Consider the following 6,639-nt stretch of genomic DNA (forward strand, 5'->3'; position numbering starts at 1 on the left):
TTATGCCGTTATCGATACAATGACCTTATACGCCAAGCTACAATTACCGAATGGGAAGACGCCACACGCCAGTTCCACTTTAACCGCGGTAGTGTTTGGACGTAGCGGAGCCGTGCGTGTATTATATATAATTTATATTTAATAAACTTCGTGTTAAAAAAAATATATGCTTAAATATATGTTTATTTGTGAATTTTAACACTATATATATTTATATATAAATTTTTTAAATATGTTTATTTACAAATATGATAATTGGTTCCATTTATTCACCTATATCCTACATATTTCATCATATTTATTGAAGAATAAAAAAATTTTATTGCATTTTTCTTGGTTAATGTATTATCTATAAAAGATAAGTTGCATGCTTTTTAATTTGATGATTGATTTACTATTTAGATGTCTAGAGGGCATAAAGATATTTCAATATTCGTGTATATTAATTTATTTTTTATTTATTTTGTAATTTAGTATATTTTTATATAATTAATAATTTCTCAAAAATTCTGATAACGAAATTAACAAATTTAAAAAATTTTTTTGTATTCTTTCCTTCGATTTTAGTTTTTAGTTTGATTAAAAGGTTAAGGTTATCGGTAACTTTTATTATATTATAAACTTTTCGATTAGTTAAAATTTCGATTCAATTATTGCTTTGTTTTATTATAATTTTAATTATATACATTTATTATACAATTTTAATTCTTATTTAAGAATTTATTATTCAATTGCATACATAATTTCGAAGAAATAATTCATTTATTGTATGCATTATACGATTTTCTTGTTACATCAGGTAATATTTTACATTCTTTTTACAAAAATAGATATACATAGAATTTTTACTATCTCTTTATTTATATTGAAATAAATATATAATTAATTTTATTTTTTATTTAAATTTATTTAAATTAAATTATTTCAGTGATACATTCTTGTTTTAAATGGATTTCGTTATATTATTTATATATGTATAAATGTTTTTTTTCTTTGATTGTGTTTTGTTCGAAATTGAATACATTTATTATAGTTCAATTTTACAAGAAATTAAACATTTATGTATTCGATACGTTTCGATTTGTTCTTAAATTATCGAACATGCCTTCCCTCCTAATTTGTAATAATTCGATAACCGTGTGAAGTATCATTGTAGTGTTCGTACTTGTGGTATTAAGACGCATATTTTTTTCTTGAAATATACGTCTTGATTTTTTGAATAGTTTTACTTCCATAGTTATTTTTTATCATTTGTATATTCAATTAATATGTGTTTATTAATATAATTGAAAGTTCTTTAAGAGGTAAAATATTTTTTCTTTATTAAACTTATTTGAGGGTTAGAATTACAAATAGCTTATAATACTGTTAATTTATTAACTTGTAATACTATGATTTTATAAAATTGAATTTTAATCCAATTATAGTTTAATTTAATAATTTGTTATTATTTTATTTCAATAATTAATTAATTAATGTATATTATACGATTTATTGTCGAATTATCGAACGATATCGAATTGTCAAAATATCGAATCTTTTCCTGATTTCTATTTCAATAATCGAAATTGTGGCATCATTGTAGTGTCAATAATTGTGGTGTTAAGACGTATCTTTTTTTCTCGAGGTATGTAATTAGTTTTTTGAATAGTTTTACTTCCATAGCTATTATTGAAAATTCTTTGAATAGTAAATTATTTTTTTTTTTATTCTTTATTCATACGTTTGAGGGTTAAAGTTGCAAATAAATCATATTTTCTAAAATAAATCTCAGCTTGATTATCAATTTTAATATAATTGATATAATTGATATTAATAATTCTTTCAATTTAATATAATTAATATAATTAATTATTATATTTATATTATATATAGGACCTGTCGTCGAACTATCGAACATATCGAATTCTTTCCTAATTTCGATAATCGAAATCGTGACGTCATTGTAGTGTCGTTAATTGTGGTGTTAATACTCATCTTTTTTTCTCGAGGTATGTAGTTGATTTTTCGAATATTTTTACTTCTATAACTATTTTTTATCACTCCTATATTTATACGAGTCAATTAATACGTGTTTATTATATATAATTGAAAATTTTTCGAGTGGTAAATTAATTTTTTCTTATTCATATATTTGAGGGTTAGAGTTACAAATAATTTATTTTGTGACTTTTTAAAATTAAATTTCAGTGTAATTATTGTTTTATTTTAATATAATCGATCTATACAATTAAATCTATATATAGATTCATTTGAAAGTTTTGATTTTATTTTATACAGATTGTTAGGTACTTGCTGGAATAACTTTGAAGGCGGGAAAAATTTCAATATGGACGCTATCATATTTTTCCATGGAGATGTAAAATTTGATATTTTGTATGTATACCGTATCTATGCATTTTTATTGGATTGTTATTGATCGTTGTTAAGTAATTCATAAATAATTCATAAGTAATATTCTTTTATATTCTATTCTTTTATATTGTATTTATTGATTTTTAATTTGAAATATTAGTTTAAAATTTCAGAAAAATAATATTTTTTGAAACAAAATGACTCGATAGAAAGAAGAAGGAAAATATTGAAATGATATTTTCGTATCGTATTCCTTCTTATATTAATATAATTTTATTTTCAGAAAATTTTACCGCGCGCAATGCGGTCATAGAGTCAGTGTTTGTTTCGAAATAGTATTTTCAATATTTTTTAGAGCACAACTGCTCTAATTCAATTTATTTATAATAACCATTCGCGAAATTAGAAGCAGTGTTTTTTCGTGGACTATAATTTAGACGCGCCAATAGTCTCTTATTTATTTTTTTTTTTTAAATATTCGTTTTCGATACAGAGTAGAATCAGTGCTTCTTTCAAGAGCATAATGTGATCATCCATCACGCCAAGAGGTAATTATCTTTCTATATTTTCCATTAATATAGATTTTTATCCTTCCTCGCTTCAAATAATTAATATATCTACTATGTTTCGAATTAAAATACTTAATTTTTTTTACAGTTTTCATCCTCCTACTTGTCAGCTTCTCGACGACTTCTCATGGATTACTACAGCATCCATGGCAATGCAGATCCTTCGCATCGAACGGTGAGTCGCATGCATTTTGATTCCTCCAATCACTCAATCATGTCGTAGGACGAAAGGTCCGAAACGACACGAGTGATTGGTTGTATACGTAGAATTTTGTACGAGCACAGTGACCACGGATATTCATTATACCCGTGAATAGTAACATTTTCTTTTTACGTATTTTATTTATTAGTTCAGGCTAGGTTTTCTTGTGCATCGCGTTTTTGAATAGTAATTATCAATACCAATGTTCTATCGATAATAATAAATGACACAAATTGAAAGAAATCGATGACAAATTTTTTATCGATATTCGCAGAATCAAATATTTATGAGAATATATTCATTTTAATTAATAATAAACGATTGAAAATGACAAAATGGACATCATCCGACTTCGTTGCAATAATAAATTATTTTTAATTTCATTTTTCACAATGTATCACGCGATTTAATTATTGGATTTTTAAAATACTAAAAATAAAACTTTCGTTCAAGAATATATGAAATTTTATGCGCAAGAAGACATTTCGCGACAGGCAGATTTCGGAATCAAAGTAACAAGTTTTGAACATTATTTTTGTATTTTTCGAATATATACTTTGATCAAGGAATCGCCTGAGATTTATTTCCATTAATAATTTAATTAGATTCACTTATTATATTTAAATCTCAATATTCATATTGTTCGTTGATATTTTTATTTGTTTAATATTTTTTATTATTGAAAATTCATCAAAGTAGAGTTTGTTTAAAGCTTATAAAACAAAAGTACATAAATTAAAGAATATTAGCCCGTTAGGAAAAAGATTCATTAATATTTTTTTAGCTCAGGATTTTCAGGTTTAACCCCTTCCGTGTCCATTGCCAGGATCTCACTCACGTGCCCAGGTGCTACTTGGGTGAGAGAGAGGCAATGGGTACGATGATTTTAGTTTATAAGTTTCTAATAATTTTTCAGCGACTGACGATGCGTTAGTGTATCGTGCGCGACGTATTTTCCACATTGTGTGTGCGTGTGGTTAGGCTGTGGAATTGCGTCGTTTCAAACACTAATCTATTCACAATTATTAATCATTATTATAATATAACATTTACGATAATAATAATTTTAGCCTTAACCTTATTATTTCACGTTATAATAATGATATTAAAATTTATAGCATTTATCCTGATTAACAGGATCATTTCTTTAGAAGACACGTATATTCTTTCGATTTTAAATATTCGCAATTGAGACGCAATGGTCGCTAACCGTCGTCAGTCGATTTCAGGAAAATGGTACGTAAAGTTAGAGTGTGAGAGACGAGTGCCAAGCTCGGGTGTCGGAGGCGTCCCGGGGCGCTTTCCCTAGTGTAGGCTTTTGCGCCCGAGCGTTATGCGTGAGAATCGTTGGAACGAATGTGTTGGTGTGCCTGCTTTGCCAATTTTTAAATATAGGGTTAGGCAGGACAGGTAGCATACTTTCTGGTGCGAATGTTAATGGATAAGTAGGTAGGGCCGGGCAGGTTGTCGCAGTCTCCGTTCGGGTAGGCGCGTTTTCGCGCGGCAACCTGTTTCCGGAAATACAATTTGAAAAGTGGAGGATGCAGCTGGAGAAGAGCGAAGCGCGTCGCTCCTCTCTGGCTTTGTCCATCGACTTTTCGAATTGCGCGGTCGCGGTCGCGATTTCTTCTCGAAACGAACGTCGCGCTCGAGATTCCTCGGCTTAGCTTCCGCGATTTAATCTTTTTTCTTTCTCTTTTTTTCTTGATTCGCGAGCAGGGAATCTCGAGCCTAGATTTAAGTTTCAGCGGGCATCGCGCCCGAAGGAGGAAGACCGAAGAGGCCCGACAAACTGTCGCGAAGAGGGCTGCAACGAATGGCTCCTCATTTTTTGGATCTCGTTTCTCGAGTCCAAAGAATGGGAAGTCATTGTTACTATCTCATCACTGTGCTCGTTTTAGCAATACGTAGTGTGTGTTTTGTGTCGTCTGGCCGACGCATGCGGGCCCATCGTGTAATTTTAATGAGCAAATCGCGATTTTTGAATTAGCGTTGCGTGGTAAAATATTACGCGATTGTCTTTAAACATTAATCGGTATAATTTTTTTATTTAAAATTTTATTGCAAAAATATTAGTTTTCGTTTAATTCTTTAATAATAGCTTTGAATACGTACAGTAGTAATCATAAATTTGTTAAATTAAAAATTAATATTATTTTCTTTTGCGTTGATGAGTAAACGCGTTTTTGAATTAGCGTTGCGTATACAATTGCTCAATGTCCTTCCACAATCACTGTGGAAGATATTCCTGAATCATTGGACGCAGTGAAAGAGCTGCGCAAGAATGATTGTATAACGGCTGCAATGAATCCGTACGATTAAATATGAGTGCATAAATTAATATTAATAGAGTTGCGTAAATAATAACCACTTATCTAAGAATATATGCTGTCGAATCTTCATTTTTTTCTTTTTCTTTTTTCGTTGATTAAGAAGTACATTGCAAACATATTGGAGCACTCTTCGCGGTTTGTTTTATAAATTTAGTGTATTAGTGTTGCGAAAGAGAAAAGATCCACTCACGGTTTGTTCGGGTTTATCGAGTGGATGAATTTGACAGCCTTTCTGGCTATTTTTTTTTCTTTTCAGCATCTTCTTGTAAACGGAGTATTTGTTACTGAAAATATTATGAAAAAATATATTAAGGTAATATAGCAAGAATTTATTGTGATTCGCATTAATTAAAGTTATAAAATTTTTAATTTTCAAAATTATAAAAAATGAATTATGAATTACTTAACGGTATTTTGATGCTTTGTTCTTTTCAAGTGTTCTTTTTTGTTTTAAATTATTGATTGTAATTACTAATCTGATTAAGTTTGTTACAGGTGTGAATTGAGGAAGATGAATAAAAGAAAAGGGATTTTATGTAAACTAGTTATTATTGAATCATATTAATTCTTTTTCTCTATTTTATTTCAGGATCCATTCTTTGGACGAAAATAATAGGAAGAAATATTTTTATCAGATGTAGATTTTTATATAAATAGGATAATAGTAGATATTTGATCATTTTGTCTGAAATTCTGATTTAAATATCGTCTTCTTCATAATCATCCTCATATTGTTCACTTATTTCCATTTCTTAACGATTCATTTATCGTTTCTAAACTATCGTTTCCTACTCTTTCTTTAATCAAATTGGATACTCGACTGGCTACTTGGCTATCAGTAGTCATTTTCGTATTCTTCTATCCTTATTTATGTATATAGTTTAGGATAGTATAGGTAGGATTTATAAAAATTATATGATTTTTAATGGGCATAATCAATTAAGTCAAACTTATAGTAAGGAAAGAATGTGATTGGATGAGTTATTTTCAATTAAAATAAGATACGAGTGAATATTTTATAAGAAAAAATTGATGTGTTTATGCATGTATAATCAAAGATATAAATTAAGTAAAGGAAATAATTAAACAATTAATGTAGTGTGATGCTTTGTGGGATGCTTATTTCGCTTATTTTTTTTATGCTTTTAACTATCAGTTATTTTTCATTTTCGTATAGATG

This window comes from Apis cerana, linkage group LG11 (genome assembly GCF_029169275.1).
Source record: "Apis cerana isolate GH-2021 linkage group LG11, AcerK_1.0, whole genome shotgun sequence".
Taxonomy (NCBI): domain Eukaryota; kingdom Metazoa; phylum Arthropoda; class Insecta; order Hymenoptera; family Apidae; genus Apis; species Apis cerana.